The sequence below is a fragment of the Dermacentor silvarum genome, chromosome 2 (assembly GCF_013339745.2).
Source record: "Dermacentor silvarum isolate Dsil-2018 chromosome 2, BIME_Dsil_1.4, whole genome shotgun sequence".
Classification (NCBI taxonomy): Eukaryota; Metazoa; Arthropoda; class Arachnida; order Ixodida; family Ixodidae; genus Dermacentor; species Dermacentor silvarum.
The window spans coordinates 2636920-2647187 of record NC_051155.1 but is presented as its reverse complement, the minus strand read 5'-3'; the positions used below and the strand labels follow the sequence as shown (position 1 = coordinate 2647187).

At 47.6% G+C, this 10268-nt stretch overlaps 1 long non-coding RNA gene across 1 annotated transcript; it reads right to left on the bottom strand.

Annotated features, from left to right (window-relative positions):
- Positions 1-6790: 6790 nt before the first annotated feature.
- On the bottom strand, positions 6791-9377 carry LOC125943604 (uncharacterized). The gene is made up of 3 exons (XR_007465787.1): positions 9080-9377; positions 7937-7993; positions 6791-6911 (listed from the first exon to the last, which is right to left on the bottom strand). It is a non-coding gene; the product is annotated as an uncharacterized LOC125943604 (long non-coding RNA).
- Between the last annotated feature and the right edge of the window lie 891 nt (positions 9378-10268).

Here is a 10268-nt window from a genome sequence, read left to right as displayed (position 1 = left end):
CGTCTTCCTAGTCGTCGTGCCTCAAGTATGTCTCTCGGTGTGCTGCCGGGTGTCGGAGAGGCGTCCGTTCGAGCGGTATGTATCGCGGCTCGGCCTGTTATACCTCGAGCCAGACGATCCGCCCGATCGTTGCCTCCCACTCCGGTGTGCGCGGGGCACCAGGTTATCCCGTGGTCCATTTGGAGGCTTGGTCCTAGTATGCGAAGGACCCCGGCCGGTAGAACTCCACGAAGGAAGAGCCGACAGGCGTCTTGCGAGTCTGTGAGTATATAAGCCGACTGGCTCTTGGCCTCAGCGTCTCGGATGGCTAGGGCTATGGCCGCGGATTCCGCCGTGGCACTTGAAGTCGTGCGTACGGACGCTGCTACGATCGGTCTCCCCCGGTTTGTCGCGACAGCCACATAAGTAGGAGTCGCTGTCTCACCTCTGGAGTATAAGCCCGCGTTAGTAAAGTATGTGTCTGCATCCTCCTGCCTTTTGCGCAGGATGGCTGCTCGGGCTTGTCGCCGTTTCACGTGGTAGTGAGGGTTCATGTGACGTGGGATGGGGTTGACATGAATTCTTGTTCGTAGATCAGGTGGCATAAGTATGGTCTCGTCTCCGCAGAACTGTGGCGTTAGAGGGTATCGTAGTCGCGTTAGCACGGAGCGCCCCTGGGGTGTTGCGTTTAGGCCATGAGTGTGGCCGCGGCGAGTTCTTCGTATGTGTTCATCATGCCCAGCTCCGTGAGACGGTCAGTGCTCGTGTTTTCGGGCAGGCCTAGTGCCGCCTTGCAGGCAATCCGGAGCAGTCGATTTGCTTGGTCGATGTCAGTTTGTCGGGCCGCTTGTAAAGGAAGAGCGTAAGTGATTCTGCTTATGACGAAGGCCTGTACTAATTTCGTGGTCTCTGTCTCTGTCCTTCCCTCTCTGCTACGTGCTATTCTGTTAATGAGGCTAGTAACACTGCGAACCGTGCGCTTGAGTTTGGACAGGGCGATGCCGGCACTCCCCGTTTCCTGTATATGCATTCCGAGCACTCGTAGCTGCTGAACTTTTCGGATGGGTTCTCCGTCTAGAAGTAGTTGTAACGGCGGAGCTCTGTTGGCTTGGATTCTGGGTGGTCGAATATGGATGTATTCTGATTTGCTCGGTGCGCATTTCATGCCGGCATGTTTTGTGTATGATTCGACCGTGTCTAGGGCTTGCTGAAGTGTGTTTTGTCTGTCCCCGTATGAGCCTTTGGTCGCCCAGAGCGTAATGTCGTCGGCGTATATTGCCACGCCGAAATCTTTGTCTTCCTGTAACTGTAGGGCGAGCTTGCGCATTCCAATATTGAATAGGAGCGGAGACAAAATTGCACCCTGAGGCGTGCCGCGGCCCGGCAGTTCATATGGCAGTGACCGTGACGCTCCGAGCGCAATTGTTTATGTGACCATACATGTGTACCCCATCTGTAATGAACCGTTGCTTTAAGTTATGACCACTGTCATGTCATTCCTGTACATTAATTGTGGTTTTGTACAATACACCTAGAAAACATTTGAGCGGCATTGCAGTACTTTCTGCGTGACCGACAGTGCGGTCACGCAGAAAGTCCTGAATGTAATGAAATGTTCTTTCTCCGCATCCGACGTCCTCAAGGCCTTCTAGTATGGCGGAGTGAGATATGGTGTCAAAGGCCTTTTGAACGTCAAGGGCGAGCAGGATTCTGTCTAGGCTGCCCGGGCGAGGGCTGAGGACCTCGTCTTTTAGCATGAGGAAGACGTCCTGTGCAGAGACTCCCTTGCGAAAGCCGAACATCGAGTCGGGAAGAAGGCTGTTACGCTCGAGGTGATTCTCCAGCCGGGTGTGCACGACTCTTTCAAAGAGCTTGCCCATGCACGATGTTAATGAGATGGGCCGCAGCTGTCCGATCTCTCGTGGTTTACCAGGTTTTGGGATCATGATGATGTTGGCCGATTTCCATAGCGCTGGTACCCGACCTCCTTTCCTCCAGACCTGATCGTTGAACAAATGCACAAGCTGTCCGATGGCCGTGTCACTGAGATTGCGAAGCATCGCATTGGTGACGCGGTCTGGTCCTGGTGCTGTGTTCCTTTTGAAAGTCTGCGCGGCTGCGTAAAGTTCTGCGAAGGTGATGGGGGCGTATAGATCTTCGTTGGCTTCCCCATGGTATTCTCTGGGTGCTGTTGTAGGTGTTTGAGCCTCACCGGTGTAGGTGGTCTTGAGTTGTTGCAACAGCTCAGTCTCCGTCCCTTGGTACTTTCCTATGAGTCGGCGCATGACATTAGCCGTTTCCGTGCACGTACTGGTCGGATCTAGCATGCATCGCAGTATGGCCCATGTCTTCTTGGTGCTCAGTGTGCCTCTGAGGGAGTCACAGAAGCTGTGCCAGTTGTTGTAATTGAGTGTTCGAGCGTAGGTGTTTGCTTCTTCCGCCAGTCGGTCGATTCGTCGCCTTAGGATACGATTGTGGCGCTGTCTTTTCCACCTCTTGCTGAGACTTCTACGAGCTTCCCAGAGATGGGCTAGGTGGTTGTCTATAGCCGGCGTGTGTGGTGTGGTTTGGAACTCCTTAGTGGTGGCATTATAGAGTTCCTTTAGGAAATTACTCCATCCTTCTGCCGTAGTGGGTGTCGAGGGGGCTGTCTGCTGGCGTTCTCGGTATTTTTTCCAGTCCGTCAGCCTGGCCGTCCCTAAGGCTAGGCGGACCTTCGCCGTGTTCACCGTCGTGCGTAGGATGTAGTGGTCGCTGCCTAAGTTTTCCTCGAGGTTACTCCAGGTAACACCGTTGTCATTGTTGATAAAGGTAAGATCCGGCGTAGTGTCCCGAGTCACGCTGTTGCCTATCCTTGTAGGAACTCCCGGGTGTGTGAGCAGCAGTAACTCGTGGGCCTGGGTGGCGCTGAGTAGATTGATTCCCTTGCTCGTATCTCGCCCGTACCCCCACTCAGTGTACCATGCATTAAAATCGCCAAGGAAAATCAATCGGTCCCGCTTTGAAAGCAGTGTGGATGCGTGGTTCAGGATTGTCAAGAAGTCGGCCTTGCGTTCGCTAGGGGGACTGTACACGTGCACTAATACACATTTAGGGCGTCCTTTCTTGACCGGCCAAATTGTGACTATTTGATGGTGTGTTTCGACCCCGGGTATTACGGTCGCGGTTATGGCTAAGTCTTTTCTTGCCAGGGTCGCTACAGCTGGGTGATCAAGGTCGACGTAAAGACGATAACCACCGGTGGGTTTCGGTGTTTTCCCGACCTCTTGCAGGCAAATGAGGTCGGGTGGGACTAGCGCCGCCTTGATGTATTGTGTGAGTGTAGCGTGTTTATTATGTAGTGAGCGACAGTTCCACTGCCAAATAGTAAGATTCTCTTGTTGTCTGGATACTCTGTTAGCCATGTTGGGGAGTGCCCAAAGTTGCTTCCTCAGTCTCCGTGGTTACGATGTATTTGACATACGGCTCATCGTCGCCAGTGCTAGATTGCCGCTTGCGGGTCCTCTTAACGCCTTGAAGAGACTCATCCACATATTGCTTGAGTTCTTGGAACTCCTTGTACATAGGTTGTATATGTGTCTTCATATGTTGTTGTAGTTCCTCTTTCATCTGAGCGAGCATGTCGCCCATTTGCTTTGTGAGTGTTATTTGTAGCTCCGCGAAGAGTGTCGCTGGTGAAATTGGTGATTGTGGTGAGGTTTGTAGAGGGACCCTCGAGTATTCGAGGTCTTGTGGGTGTTGTTGCTGCTGTGTGGATGGTTGGGGTTTCTGTGATCCTATCAGTGCTGTTAACGATTCCACCTGGCGTTTTAGTATTTCAATTTCATGTCTGATGCTATCTAAGTTAGCTTTGAGTTTGTTTTTCGCGAGAACGCGCTTATATTCTTCACTCTGTGTGATGGATTTGGTTGTGGAGGACGCGACCCCCGCCCAGCTTACCTGTGCCAGTGTCTTCTGGGGAGTCCCAGCACCGCGCGGAGGGGTTTGAATCCCTGCCAGCTTCTTCACCGGAGTCCGGGAACGCTCACGATTCTGTTTCGGTTCGTCTGTCTTGGGTGAAGCAGGGACAGTCAGCTGCGGAGATCTTGAGCGGGATCTGCTTCTAGTTGCTCTGCTGCGTCCTGTCTTATCCTTGTAGTATTCTTCTTCATCCTCCGAGAAGAACCACCGTGGTTGTTTGGCCGCCTGCTGTCGATATATTCGAGGTGTACGCTGTGGTAACTGTTTCAGTCGCTTGGTGCAGCTTCGATCCCCGATGGGATGAGCCCCCCCGCACGAGGCACACTTAGGTTCACATGGGTGTCCGTCGGTTGGATTTTGAAGTCCACATAGTTTGCAGATGCGGCGGTCGGGGTTGGGGCAAACATCCGTACGATGCCCTTTGTCGCGGCATATCTTGCAGACTTGAATTGTGGCGCGGAAGGGGTGGCACAAAAGTTCCCCTCCGTAGTAATAGACCGTCTTAGGTAGTATGGGCCCGCTAAAGGTCAAGGCGGCACTCTTGGTGTCACCTATTATGCGTGCCTGCACGAGTTCTACTCCATGCGTGCGCACCCGCATATTTTCAAGCAAAGTCTCGGGGGGGGGGGGGTGTGTTGCGGAATTCCGTGAACCACCCCTCTTAGCGCGTCTTCTCCTGTCGCCGCATAACTTTGACGGCGTATGCATGATCATTGATCGTTAGGTTTCGTATACCTCTTGCTTTCTCAGCCACTTCCTGGTGCTTGGTGGAAAAAATAGCTATGTTAGATCCCGGGTTGATTCGTAGGATGAATTGGTCCCCGTAGAATTGGTGTTGACAAGCTTCGATGATTGCTGTCGTAAGTGTGGGTGTTACGATATTCCGCAGTGGTATGCCCTGGTGCGGTCTTATTGTGATTTTAAAGTTGTCTTGCGGCAAGGGTGGGAGTTTAGGGAACTTTTCTTTCGGTCGTCTCGTGGTATTGGTTTCCGAAGAGTGTTTGGGTGCCGCATTGTTGCGTTTGCGTTCCAATGCTTGTTGTTTGCGCTGACGCAATGTTTGCGCTGACGCAATTATTAAGACACTTATGATGGGCAGCCAGGTTTTCCTACTATAATACTGTTTTTTTTTCATGCTCCTACGTTCTTTCCTTTTTAAAAAAATTACGGGTGCTTGAAATAGGCGCTCAATTTTGCTCTTGAATTTATCCTGCTATGGGGCACTAGTTGAGTTGAAATTCTTGAACGTTTTACAGAGTTGCAGATTAATAAATGAACAAAACATGATGTAAGTCAGCGTTTTAGCCTTACGCAGTACAAGAGTTAAGAACCTATCAATTTCATACACAAGTACAACATAACTACGAGAAACTGGGCATACATACAGATATAATAGCAGGAGATGTTAAGAATTACAAGAGAAAGGAAATATTTAAAAGTCGGTACTAAAAACATGTAACTTATAACAGTATTTGCCAAGAATCCTGAATAGCAAATAGAACATGAAGCCCAGGGCACACTCCATGCCAATATTTGCCCATGGTTCAACAAGTGGGCGCAGCTGGCGATGCTGTTTGGATAGATGGCAGCCGAGGTACAGCTGCGAAATAAGTGAAACACATAGAAGGGTCACCAAACATTGAATAGTGGGGTACAAGAGGTTGCATGGTTCCCTGGCATCCTCTGACATCGACGCGTGGAGTCTGATTATGGCATCCTTTCCGAGAGGCCTGGCTCAAGTGTGTGGCCCAGCTCGGGTAAAATTTCGCAGCAACCTGAAAAACAGAAGCCCACATCTATAAACACCAAAATATTCTTCACCATAGGACAAATCTGAATCTTTCCATCTACACATAGGAGATAATGAAAACAGACACAGATCACCTGACTGAAGGTAAATAAATGTGCAAAAAGTATAAATAAATGTAAGGAACTACTTATAGGATGAAATGCTTGTCATTTTGTCTTGTGTGAATCAATAATTTCACCCTAACGTAATGTCAAGTGTATGTTACTTGGCCCTCCGTATGCCCCATTTCTGTAAGAAGGCTATTGCATGCCAACTGTCCCCCCCCCCAACCTAGCCCTCGACCATTTCGGATTTCCTTTTGAAAAATTGGAGGCCCTTCAATATCAGGCAAATTATGATTTTGTGAAATATTTCCAGGTGAAACATTTTTTTACTGGTGTAAGTTCCGATGTGAATTTCGTTCTAAGCACCGAAAGGCATAGCCAAGATACCGGTTTCTTCAATGTGAGAGCAGACCAAATTTTTCCCTGGAGAATGAAGAGGCCTTACACCTAAAATTGTTTTCCTTGATCATCAGTTTATTATGGGCCGTTAAAAATGGGCAAAATGACCTATTTTTATTTTCAGAAAAAATGGCTTCTAGCAAAAGCTGTAAACTAACGTGATCCAAGTGCTCAGGACATGTACTGTGTACGCACAATGGTTTCAGAAATATCTCATGCAGAAACGCACAAAGATGAGGATGAACTCGCAGAAAACTCAGTTTTGGCGTATGTTTATCCGCTTAACAATGAGGCGGTCCTAGTAAAAGTATGCCAAACATCACTTCTGAGAGCACACTGTATTGCTTTCAAATTGGTAAAGCTTTATTAGTGCTAAGCAAGAAAAAAATTGTATAAGTGGTTTCCACTAGTATCAAAATGTGCATCGTGGTTAGTCTAATCCACATAGCCTTTTGGCGGCTAAAACAAATTGCGTGGACTTGAGCATTGCTGCACCAATAGAGAGACGTGGAATAGTGGAACTACTTCAAGAGTTAATTCATTGCTGAGTGGCTACAGGCTGCTTCAGTCAAGACACTGCTGGATTACATGTATTTACCTGCATCTTGCCGTCTGCCATCGGGCTGCTTGGCATCATCACTAAGGTTGCCAACTCTCTAGTGGAAGCAGTCGGGACAGGGTGGTGGTGGAAGGCAGGAGCAGGAGCCGCCAAGTTCTACCTGCAACAAATTTGCACAAATGTTTCAAGTCCTACCATGTCGTAATTTACAAAAATGCAGCAGTTGTCCATGAAACGTGGTTACTAATACAAATAAAGGTAAACAGTTAGCTCCTACAACACTAGAACCCCAACAATAACGAAGCCGAAGTTGTTTATGAAAATGCCAGCAAAGATTAAAAAGAGTGTGCAACCCGAACCTGAGCTCATGCCACCAAGTGGTGTGCTAATCAACTGCAAGCCTGCCATCTTAAAATGTCATTGTATATTTTTTAACCTGCCTTAATCCAAGTTGAGCATTTCTTGACAAAAGTAAATCAAGCTAATTTATTTACTAATTTCATGGTCATTAATGCAATAAAGTGCAAGCTGCGAATGAAGCTGGCCAACTGGGTAGTGCTAACAAAGTGCTTCTCTAAATCTTATTCATGTTTCTCTGCCTGTCTTGGCTCTAGCATTAGAATACAGAAAAACTTTCACATTCTTGACATTTCACCCTGCCAATTTTTATTACATAATGCATAATACTTCAGCAAGAGCAATAATGGTTCCTTTTAATGGTAAATTGTGGTAGAACGAGAAATGTCACTAGAGCCAACACGCTGACAAGAGGACTTGTCTTATTCTCCTTGTCGAAACATTGGCTCCAGCAATGCTCTTTGTTCTATGACTCTTCATCATTTGAAGTCTCTTGTGTTACTGTGTGTGTACATATGTCCTTTCATTGTTGCGTTGATGAAATTGTAATAACAGAGAATTAGTAATCGTACCTGACGAGAAATTTTGGCTTGTTGGTAGATGAGGACAGAGTAGCTGCGCAACATTCATACACGGACAAAGGAGGCTTATGTGTCTTGTCTCCTCCAGCCATGTCTCGCCCTTGAGTGATTACTCTGTCTCTATGTTAACGTATTACCATTTGCACAATACTAAAATGAAAAAGGCAGGAACGACGGACAAAAAATTACAACAAATCGCATCATACTGCTAAGGAGATATGCCAAAGTGCCTGCTACGATTTCTCACCCATAACGTGCTGGATAAGATGGCTACTTTCTGTGGCTGTTGCCGCTTCTTCAATACCTAAAAATAAAATACATTTCAAAATTACAAAATATGCAGGACAACAGTAGCAGCGTAGGAGATAACACAACATTGTTTCTACAAGGTAAACTAATCTCTGATACATGACAGACGAAATTTTTAAAAATTAATTAGTAGAATACACCACACCTCATTAAATTTCATTCAACGCTGTCAGTGTTACTTGGTACAAGAAAAAAAGTATATCTGCATGGCAGCAGTAAAATAGTACACAGAATTCTACTTTTACAACAAAATATCCTACAGCGATTAAGCCAACTACAGCTGTATGTACTTGCTATGTATGTCATCATCATCATCAGCCTATTTTATGTCCACTGCAGGACGAAGGCCTCTCTCTGCGATCTCCAATTACCCCTGCCTTGCGCTAGCGTATTCCAACTTGCGCCTGCAAATTTCCTAACTTCATCATCCCATCTGGTTTTGTGCCGACCTCGACTGCACTTCCCTTCTCTTGGTATCCATTCTGTAACCCTAATGGCCCACCGGTTATCCATCCTACGCATTACATGGCCTGCCCAGCTCCATTTCTTCCGCTTAATGTCAACTAGAATATCGGCTATCCCCGTTTGTTCTCTGATCCACACCGCTCTCCCTGTCTCTTAACGTTAGTCCTAAGATTTTTCGTCCCATCGCTCTTTGTGCGGTCCTGAACTTGATGTCGAGCTTCTTTGTTAACCTCCAAGTTTCTGCCCCATATGTAAGCACCGGTGCTATGTATGTACTATAGCTGTATTGTTATACGTACAATAGCCAAGACAGGATTAACTTCTTTGGGTTCATATGCTGGGAGGTACAACTTTGTAATGAACTCATTTCTCCTTTGCAAATATAAAATACCAATATACTCACATAAAAATACAAATGAAAGAACTATTTCTTTCACAAAAGACAAGACACAAAATAGAAAATCGAGTAATAATAGTCTCCGCGCGCATTCCTAGGAAACGTCTGTAACTGCCAAGAAAAACGTCGTGCCAAGAGAAACGTCGCGCAAAATGTAGCCAAACCGGAAGCGCCGAGTACGCGCCGTTTGAAAACTCGAACAAAAGCTGATACACTCACCTGAGACGTTAAGAGAAAAATGGCACAGTCACTCCCTGCTGGTAGGCTTTCGTATACATCCGGCAGTCTCTATGCGTTACGATCTCTCACATCACAATGAAAGACGACGCAGTGCAGACCGCAACACTTCGGGTGCTAGCCACGGTCCGGCGAGCTACACTTGTTCGATGTCGGCCAAGACGAAATCGGCGACACGCTACTGCTGGCCGTTCTTGTCGTCGCAATCACGTAGCACGGAAAGAAGTTCCCATCGTAACTTGCCGTAATGTTCGGTTGCACTCGCCCCTAACGCAGCGCTTTCAGGGCTGTTCAACAACGACAGCGAGCACGCGCATGCATGTTGCAACACAACTACAGTGTAGTATTCTAGTACACTGTAACACAACTACAACATGGCGCCGGGCTTTGGATGGCTTCCACTTTGGATCACTTTGGGGCCGCAAAAATCATAAAGTAGTTTCGGTTTTCTTCCCTCGCGCTGAAAAAAAAATGTTTTGCTCACTGATAATTTTGCTTCACGTAAATAATGTTCACGAATGAAAGAGCCATGAATTTAAACACGGTAGAACTATTCCCGTTTATTTGTGATAGTGATTATATGGACACAACCGGTGAAATTTATCTGTTGGCGTTGCCGTGAGCTTACGTATGAAGTCCAAGTGCGATAAGATGCTATCCCGCGCCGTTGACTGCGCGCGTGCGAGCAAGTGTTCGAGGGTGAGCCGCGCCGTTGACTGCGCGCGTGAGAGCAAGTGTTCGACGGTGAGCCGCGATGGATAGTGGCTTGATGGGCGCGCAATGAAACGTGATAACACGCGCGAAAGCCGGGGGAAGGGAGGCGTTGGTTTAGCGCGCGTCTCCTCTTGCCGTTGCTCTGAAACCGGTATTGCGCCACACTCGCCCTGTTAGAGGTAATCTCCGATGGGTCCAAAAGCGGGGTGAGCCGAGGTAGCGTAATTTAAAGTTTCGGAGACGCGCTGAAGGAAAGAGGCAGCAGAAGCGTTCGGTCCCCTCTCTTTGCGCTCATCACGCCATCGCTGTGACAGCAAGCGTTCGCGATCAATTGAGTGAGATCTGATTATGTTAGCACGTGCGCGTGTGACCTCATGCTTGCTAATGTAATTAGTAAACGAATGTTTACTGCAATTTATACAGCCGATGAAACTACGAACCTTGCTTCGTGCAGTTG